This window comes from Giraffa tippelskirchi, chromosome 4, assembly GCF_054371585.1.
Source record: "Giraffa tippelskirchi isolate mGirTip1 chromosome 4, T2T-mGirTip1v1.2.pri, whole genome shotgun sequence".
Lineage (NCBI taxonomy): Eukaryota > Metazoa > Chordata > Mammalia > Artiodactyla > Giraffidae > Giraffa > Giraffa tippelskirchi.
In genome coordinates, this window is record NC_137278.1 from 188,208,594 (window position 1) to 188,218,079 (window position 9,486).

Here is a 9,486-nt window from a genome sequence, read left to right on the forward strand (position 1 = left end):
ATTCTGCTTTGTGATATCACTCCTCATAGAGTTGTCTCAGCCTCTCCCAGAGATTAAGAAAAACTGTGCATGCTGGTGTTTCATTTTGGTGTTGGGAGGACAAGGCAGAATAGCCCTAAGAAAGTGAAGCAAGAGATGAAGCAAAGCAAAGCAAAGCAAATATAACGTGAGTTGGTTACTGTATGTATCGCCACCACCAACAAGCCACAAAAAATCTGCAACTGGATTTCCCTAGTGGTCCAGTTGTTCAGAAGCTGCCTGCCAATGCAGGGGACATGGGTTTGATCCCTGCTCTGGGAGGATCCCATATGCCTTGTGGCAACTAAGCACCATGCAGAGCCCGTGCGTTAGAGCTGAGGCTCTGCAACAAGAGAAGCCACCACAGTGAGAAGTCCTCGCACCACAACTAGAGAGTAGCCCCTACTCACCGCAACTAGAGAAATCTCACACGCAGCAACAAGATCCAGCACAGTCAAAAATAATAATAAATAAATAAATAATCTATAACAAAAAAACCTTCTAGGACACCCAGACAGAAATGATCATTTCCTCTTTTGTTAATTGGGTATACTCCAAAATAAAATAAAAAGTTTTAAAAATAAGAAAAGAAAAACAAGAATAACAGTACAGAAATGAGGCCTAAATTAAATGAAGACCAAGTGCAATATTTGAGAGCTGTTGCAAGGAAGAGCAGAGAAAGAGAAGGGATCAAAACAAAAGGAATTTTGTCTAATTATTAGGAAAGAGCTTCTGTATCCAAACAGCTTTCCATTTTAGAGTAGGATAGCCAGCAAAACAATAGAGCAAGGAGATACACGAAGTGTGTGTGTGCTCAATGGCTCAGTCACGTCCGACTCTTTGTGACCCCACGGACTGTAGCCCACCAGGCTTCTCTGTCCATGGGATTTCCCAGGCAAGAATACTGGGGTGTGGTGCCATTTCCTACTTGAAGAGATCTTCCTGACCCAGGGGTTGAATCCGTGTCTCTTGCATCTCCTGCATTGGCAGGTGGATTCTTTACCACTAACACCGCCTAGGAAGCCCCTGAAATACATGAAGAGTACAGAGTAATACATTCTTTAATCATAAGGAGTTTTTCTTCAAAGAGTGAGGGGAGAAAAATAAGATCATCCATACCAATCTTTTACAAAGCAGAAATAGGGACACAGATGTAGAGAACAAACATAAGGACACCACGGGGGAAAATGGGGAGCAGGATGAATTGGGAGATTGGGATTGACATATACACACTACTGATACTATGTATAAAATAGATAACATTCTATATTTTTCATGCTTTTTTTTTTCATTATACAAGCACTGAATTCAAATTTCCTACCGGTATCCACAGATAGTCTTCTGGACTCCTAAATAATTTCTTTTTTTAAAAGAAAGATAATATTTCTTTGTAACATTTTTATCATGCCAGTAGGGGACGAAAACCTTGAGTCAAATTCGTTCTCAGAAATCATTGGCATTGAAAATACTTTGTATTCATTCATCGAAACTGTTGGAAAAATTGTACATTGGAATCCCCAACAAAGGCATTTTGCATTATTCACAATGTTTAAATGAGGCTGTCAATCTCATCACACAGTAAATAAGGAGGTTATAATGGTTTTTGCATAGTCGCAGCTACTAATGCTTTTAGCAGAGAATTTCTGATCTTGATTTAAATATTTAGAAGACCCTCAGAAGGGTGCACGCACACACACGTGCGTACACACACACACGCGTGCGCGCACATCAGAAAGAATAAGAGAGAGATTCTTCCAACAGTCTTCCAGAGGATCACAACTCAGCATCTCTCCACACTTCACTTGCACCTTTCGTTTTCACGTCTCTCACTATCAATTCCATGAACCACTCAATTTTGTTCTTTGTAATCATTATTTATGGTCTTACTTTGTGCTGGTTGATGTAAGAGGAGTGAAAGGAAAGACCTGAAGTTGAATGCTGCTGCTGCAGCTGCTGCTGCTCAGTCGCTTCAGTCGTGTCCGACTCTGTGCGACCCCATAGACGGCAGCCCACCAGGCTCCCCCGTCCCCGGGATTCTCCAGGCAAGAACACTGGAGTGGGTTGCCATTCCCTTCTCCAGTGCATGAAAGGGAAAAGTGAAAATGAAGTTGCTCAGTCGTGTCCGACTCTTAGCGACCCCATGGACTGCAGCCTACTAGGCTCCTCCGTTCATGGGATTTTCCAGGCAAGAGTACTGGAGTGGGGTGCCATTGCCTTCTCCGTGAAGTTGAATACAATAAGAATTTCTTGAATCTCTCATAAGCAAAGAGATTGAAAACATATATGTACATCAATGAGGCTTCCCAGGTGGTGCTAGTGCTAAGTAACCTGACTGCCAACTCAGGAGACGTAAGGGATGCAGGTTTGATCCCTGGGTCAGGAAAATCTCCTGAAGGAGGAAATGGCAACAGAATTTCCACTTGGTATTCTTGCCTGTGAAAATTCCACGGACAGAGGAGTCTGGTGGGCTAAAGTCCATAGGGTTGCACAGAGTCGGACGCGACTAAAGCAACTTAGCACACACACACATACATAAATAATTATAAGAAAGAAGACACTATAGAAATAAATGCCGATGTGTATTCAGATGAGGGGGAAAAAATCCTATTGTAGATAAGAGTGAAGGAGGACCAGGCAGAGTCACAGAGGAGCAGTATTTGAAAAGGGCTTTTAGCAATGAGCAATGTTTTTAGAAAAGATACTAAAACAATAAAGGAGTCAACCTTGATTAAGTTGAGTGTGTTTGTGGAGTAGGGAGAGGAGAAATTATGTGGCTGAAATATGTAAAATGCTATTTTTAGAAGTCAAAATTGTATGTGGGGGCCAAACTGTAGAAAATTCTGAAAGTCAGAATGAGGAGTCTATTTTCTCAAACACTGGAAGATCTTTAAGAGGAAAACAGAAATGTGCACTATTTTATAGAAGATTCCTGTGATAATTTGAGCTCAAGTTGAAAGTAGGAAGAAGAGCTGGGAAGCTCTCACAATGGTGGGTACCAGCTAAGTCCTCAAACCTCCACCAGACTTCATGCCATTCAACAAATATCTCCTTTTTCCTGCATCTTCTTTCTATCTCCAGTACATTCCTATTTAGTCAATATCCTCACCAATTCCTTTGGCCCCATTTTCTGTCCAGACATAAGGATTCTTGCCTCTCCATCTGATTAGGCAAAGCCCAGCTCAGCAGGAAGATAGGGTCCATCTGTCTGAACTTGCAGTTACTGTTACCACGATGCTTATTCCATTCTACCATCATATATGTTTGCATGTCCCTCTCTTTCCCATTTATTTGACCATGCTCTTCTGAAGGGCAATGGTAATGCTTTATGCATGTGCCTAGGGCCTAGCAGGGCACCCGGCACACACCAGCTGCTCCATAAATATAATTCCATAAATAAAATTCCTACCATTTCAACATAGGGGGAAAGTGGTTGCTATATTAAAAATTTTCATGACCTACAACTTAACATTCTGAATAGCATGCCAAGAGTTTCTGAGCCTATAGCCTGGGCTTTCTGGGATATCCCCAAACCAAGATAGTTGATATAATTTTCTGAAATAATTTAATCCTTATGTTATCATTTCAGAGAGCCATATTTAATGTATTTTTTTCAGTTTTCCTTAGGGCTTATCAAGTGTGATTTTGGTTACATATAGGTGCCCAAAAATATACGTTTGTTGAAACATTTCAGAAATTTTAATTATCAATCAACTAAACAAGTCAGTCATATTTTTCAAACCATATGTCATACTTTGGTGTCAAAAACAAGTACTATATTTATTTTATATAAATAAGAACTTAGATATCTAGTGGCATGTTTTTTTCAATATTCTTGAAATGTGAATGCAACCAGTTCTAGATCTTAAGACCAGTCTAAGCCTTGTACGCAAATCTCCCAACAAATTTGACTCCAAAAGCTTTGACAAGAGATAATTTTACTGAAAGTTTGCTTGAAAAACAAGATTTGTTACTTTACATATTACAGAGCAGGAGTCTCTGAAAAACTTTTTTTTGAACCCGAAGATCCACCCCTTAAAGCAATTTCTCTTTTCTACCCCACCCTCAGCCCTCTCATACAAGACTCAGTCATTCTCGGTTTTCTCACTCCATTCTCAGACCATTTTTCTCAGCCTCCTACCCTGTGTTTAGAAACTTTTCCTACGGTTTTCCCTCTTATTTTTTCCCTATTTTTATATCATTTTATATAACTCATAAAACTGTGCTTGTATAAAAATTCACACAAAATTGCTAGAGAGCATACCACTTCCAAAAATGTCCTGGGTTTTTGTTACATTCAGTTTTCTAAGGATGCACTCAAATCAATGGTAAAATGCAGACATGCAATATTTCATTATCGTTGGTAAAACTTTTCTCATTACTTTGTCTCCTCACATTATTAACTCTGATAGCCACTTTGCACAGCGTATGCTATCACTAGGATGTCAGAAAAACATTCAGCTTGGATCTATGAGAGCCAAGTATCTCCGAATGACATTAAGAGCCCGTTGGCCCCCCGACTCCCACTTCTTCTTCTTCTTTCTTTCTTTTCTTTTTCTGCCCTACAGCATGTGGGATCTTAGCTTCTTGACCAGGGATTGAACCTGTGTCCCCTACACTAGAAGCATGGGAACATAACCACTGGACCACCAGGGAAGTCCCACCACTTCCATCATCTGTCTACATGGTGAGGCAGAGAGGGAGCTCAATGGCTTTCAATCCAAGGTCTTGAGACCCTCCTCCTCAGTCAGGCAAGAAGTAAACATTTGGGACAAAAGTGGAAACTGAGGCAATCTCTGCAGGAACCCAAGTGGCCATGCTATGCTGTGGTCAGGCCTGTGACCCTTACCATTTAAACTGCTAATCCATTTACCACCAAGTAGATCCCACTGGGGGCCTTTCCTAGTGGCTAAGATGGTAAAGGCTCTACCTGCAATATGGAAGACCCAGGTTCAATCCTTGAGTCAGGAAGATACCCTAGAGAAGGACATGGCACCCACTCCAGTTGCCTGGAGAAGCTTATGGACAGAGGAGCCTGGTGGGCTATTGTCCACAGGGTCGCAAAGAGTTGGACATAACTGAGCAACTAACATACACACACAGATCCCATTGGTGGGTTGATGATTGTGGCTGATGGGATGCCCCCTCCCCCCAAAACTTAAAAAGCAAGGGAGGTTTGGAGCCAACACTGAGGGGGGAGGGGCACACTAACACCCATGACACTGGACATGACGTTATTCCCTGTCAAACATGTGTTGTCGTGTAGTCACAGCCAAAATGAGCTGAAGCAGTTCACTGTCTTCATACCCTCTTTTAAAACTCACTAACAGGAAAATGAGGGACAGTACCACCTATTGTAATGTGCTATTTTATTCAATATCAGAATGTATCTGCACTGTTTCTGGATATGATGGGGGGAAAATTCCAAAAGAAAAAAACAAGTAAAAATCAAACAATTTAGATGGGAAGGGAGAAAGGGTTTTCCCAACAGATTTTATGGAAAACATTAAATTTTGAAAAAAAAAGTTAGTATTTTGTAATTCTATTGCTTCATGTAAAGAAAGAAAAAAGAAGCTGCCTCTTGAGCCCATCTGTATGGCTGGAGCGCTGAGGACACCACACAGACAGACACAGGACCTGCAGGTGTTCCCAGTGAGTCAGTCTAGAGAGACAAGAAACAGCTCACAGACTGTGTCCACCTCTCTTCACTGATTGTTGTTATTGTTGTTCAGCCACTCAGTTGTGTCCTACTCTTTGGGAGCCCCATGGACTGCAGTAAGCCAGGCTTCCCTGTCCCTAACCATCTCCTGGAGTTTGCCCAAAGAGAAGATAAAATTAGGGAGAAGGAGCTGCACACAAGAAAAGTATTAAGGAAACCATCAAAACACGGTTTCCAAAAACTGAACATGCTCTAGATTATAAAGAGATATATTTCATTCCTAGAGCCTATTGATGTCTCTATTGTGGGTATGTGGTGGTGGGTTAGTCGCTAACTTATGCCCGACTCTTGTGACCTCACGGACTGTAGCCCACCAGGCTCGTCTGTCCATGGAATTCTCCGGGCAAGAATACTGGAGTGAGTTACCAATTCCTTCTCCAGGGGATCTTCCCAACCCAAGGATCGATCCCAAGTCTCCTCCCTTGCAGGCAGATTCTTTACTGACTGAGCCACCAGGAAAGCCTGTTGTGGGTAGACAGGATGCTTTTATAAAAATTATTAAATGATTGTGCTTCTGAAGTTGCAGGGTCACATTCCACCCTCTAGAAAGCAGAGCAATTCTCACAAGGCGTGGAATCCTCTTGGATACATCCTAGAGACCAGAACAAATTCCACACACTTTCCTGTCCCTCTTCTTAAGTAAAGTAACTTAGCCACTCTCAGCTTATCCAATATTCCTCTCCAAAACCAGCTGAGCAAAAAAGGATACTTTCTCCTGGTGTGCATGGGAGTAAATATGAGAATTTCAGAGACATTATTTAATGTTTCCCTTATGATCTGTCTCCTAGAAGAATATTTAGTTCATCTTTTATTTTTTATTAACTTTTATTGGTATATAGTTACTTTACAATGTTGTATTAGTTTCTGCTGTACAGTAAAGTGAATCAGCTATTTATATGGCAACCCACTCCAGTATTCTTGCCTGGAAAACTCTATGGTCAGAGGAGCCTGGCGGGCTGCAGTCCATGGGGTTGCAAAGAAATGGACACGACTGAAGCAGCTTAGCATACATACATACATATATCCCCTCTTTTTTGGATTTCCTTCCCATTTAGGTCACCAGAGAGCACTAAGTAGAGTTCCCTTATACAGTAAATTCTCTGTTAGTTACCTGTTTTATACATAGTATCAATAGCGTGTTTGTATGTAAACCTCAATCTCTCAATTCATCCTGCCTACCTCTCCTTCCCCCTTGGCATCCCAACATTTGTTCTCTACATCTGTGTCTCTATTTCTAATGCATCTTTTAAATTTTCCTTAGAGCTGGTCAGACACAATACTGGGCACATATAGGCAGTCAATAAATATGTGTTTATTGATTTCTTAAATGCACATTTCAGAAATTTTAATTATAGGCCCCTCAGAAGCATTGTACAGCATTGATCTAACAGTCATTGGACACCTACTATGTGAGGCACTGTATGGATGTCCAGGGAACTGAGGATGGAGTATGCCAGAATCCCAGAAGAAGTTCCCACCGCATCAGCCTGTTTGTCCCACTAACGAAATAAAACTCAGAAACTGACCTGAAGAGGTGATCTTAAAGTCTCTTTAGACTGATCATTTTCAAGGCTTGTTACACAATTCCGCATTAGAGTTTTCAGCTCTTTAGATCAAAAAGTCATAGACCCAGAACAAGCTAAGCACATAAGCAATATTTGGACCACTGTAGGAAGACTCCTGCCTCTCAGCTCACTGACTGAACCAGACAGCTGAATGCTCATTCCCATCCCATTGCTCTGGAAAGCATCCACTGTGCATTAGGACAACCTGGTGGAAACCAACATTGTCCATTAAACCTAGATCATGTTCACTAGCAAGGAAATCATTTTTAATGGAAGGAATTCCATTTTAACGTTCTATAATGAGCCATTTAGTAATACACAAGAGGGTCAGAAGGGCTAATTAGGGACTATTTGAGCAAGTGTAAGTAATGTGGTTTTCCCAGGTTGTCAGTTCCCGAGCAGAATACTTAGATGCAGATACAGTATCTGATTTTATATATCCGTGGGATTATTTCAGTACCCCACAGCTCAATTGAAATGTCAGGTTGTGAAAATTTGCCTCAGTAAAGCAAGTTTAAGTCACATCCGTCCTTTTGATTTTTACAGGATCTGAGGGGCTAAAAGCCTGCTTCGTTTTTTGTTTTGTTTTTTTAAATTAGCTCCATGAAATTTTTTTTTTTTCACTTTATGTACTTCAGTATAAACACTGAAAAGCAGAATCTCTTCTTTTCTACACAAGCCAGCATTCAGGACAGTAATTTTTCGAATTGTTTAATTCTTGCTCCCTTCCTGTTTGCATGTAACACACTTTACCGAAATTACCTCAACGTGAGACCTTCCTAATAGTTTCTTTTTTTTTTTCCAGCAGTTGTGAAGGAAGCTGTCTGAGGAGAGGGAGTAATTTTGGAATTTGATAGCAAGGCCCTTGAGGATATGAAAACTCTCTCAAAATGCATTGTACAACCACCTGAGACAAGGAAGGCATACAAGTTCTGAACATCTGGCTCGAAACTATTATTTACATAATGAACTCATTCTTTCCCACCCTCAATATTTACCTCTGGATCCTCTGCTGTCTCCCTCAGAGAATGCTCCAGAAAGCGGCTGAGCCATCCTAAGCCAGCCTGGGCCAGCTGGTAGCAAGCCTGGCCTCCCCTTCCCCCACTTCATTCTTCAAGTTCAGGTACAAGGTTTGTTCTCATGCTTATCCTTTATGACTTTCACTTTCATTGTTTCCATCTAAGGTATTTTTTTCTGAATGTATGCATTTTTCCTTGAGCCACAACAAAAACTCTTTTCGTTTCTTTTTTAAACAATTCTTTACCGAGGACCTCTTTCCTTTCCTTGTTTAATTTTAAACCAGAAGGGAAACTCTAAATAGAAAACAAAAAAGCTTATAAGTTAAGCTTATGGGAAACTTACATAAAAGAATTGTTTAAGTCAACTGAAAAACAAATAAAGAACTAAAGCCAAAATTCTCTCCTAGATTAATAGATAAAAACAAGAGAATGCACAAACACAATGGGAAAACATGACATTTTTCTGAAGTTAAGACCTATCAACCAAAAAAATAGGACTCCCCACGATAATCTTGGATAAAAAGAGCAAGGAGGAGTGGGAGATGATTTGTCCAACATTTTTATTAAAGTTCTAATAAGACAATGTGGCATGTGAATCGGATTAGGTAAGCAGAATAATGAAAAAGAGCAAAGAGCCCTAAAACAGTCTCACACAAATGATACTGAGCAGAAATTTGAGGTCAGTAAGCTGAGTAATAATTATTCAATCAATGGGTCTAGAAAAATTGGTTATCTACAAGAAATTGAATGTTTGCTTTTTAACCTAGATCATATCCAGAAATCAGTTGCTAGTTGCAGAATTTTTAAATATGAAAAGTGAAAACTATAGATATTATGGAATAATGTATAGAATATCTTTACAGTCTGAAAGCAGAGAATTTCTTAAACTAGAATAAAACTGGCACACCATACAGTTAAAGACAGGTACATCACTACATTGAAACTAAAAACTTCCATTCATTGAAAGACCACAAAGTGGGAGACTTTTGCTATATTCTTAACAAAGGATTTGTATGTAGAATCAGTAAGAAAAAGATAACCCAATAGAAAAATGAGCAAAAATGTAAATGGACATTTTTCAGCCAAGGCAACACAAATAGCCCTAAGCATATGAAAAGATGCCTGTTCTTATTGGTAATCAAGAAAATACAAATTAAAATCACAGTGA

General features: G+C 40.1%; 1 long non-coding RNA gene across 1 annotated transcript; it reads left to right on the top strand.

The window, feature by feature from the left end:
- Nucleotides 1-55: 55 nt before the first annotated feature.
- LOC145503587 (uncharacterized) lies at nucleotides 56-8,714 on the top strand. Its single transcript, XR_014051577.1, has 2 exons — nucleotides 56-166; nucleotides 8,108-8,714. It is a non-coding gene; the product is annotated as an uncharacterized LOC145503587 (long non-coding RNA).
- Nucleotides 8,715-9,486: the final 772 nt, after the last annotated feature.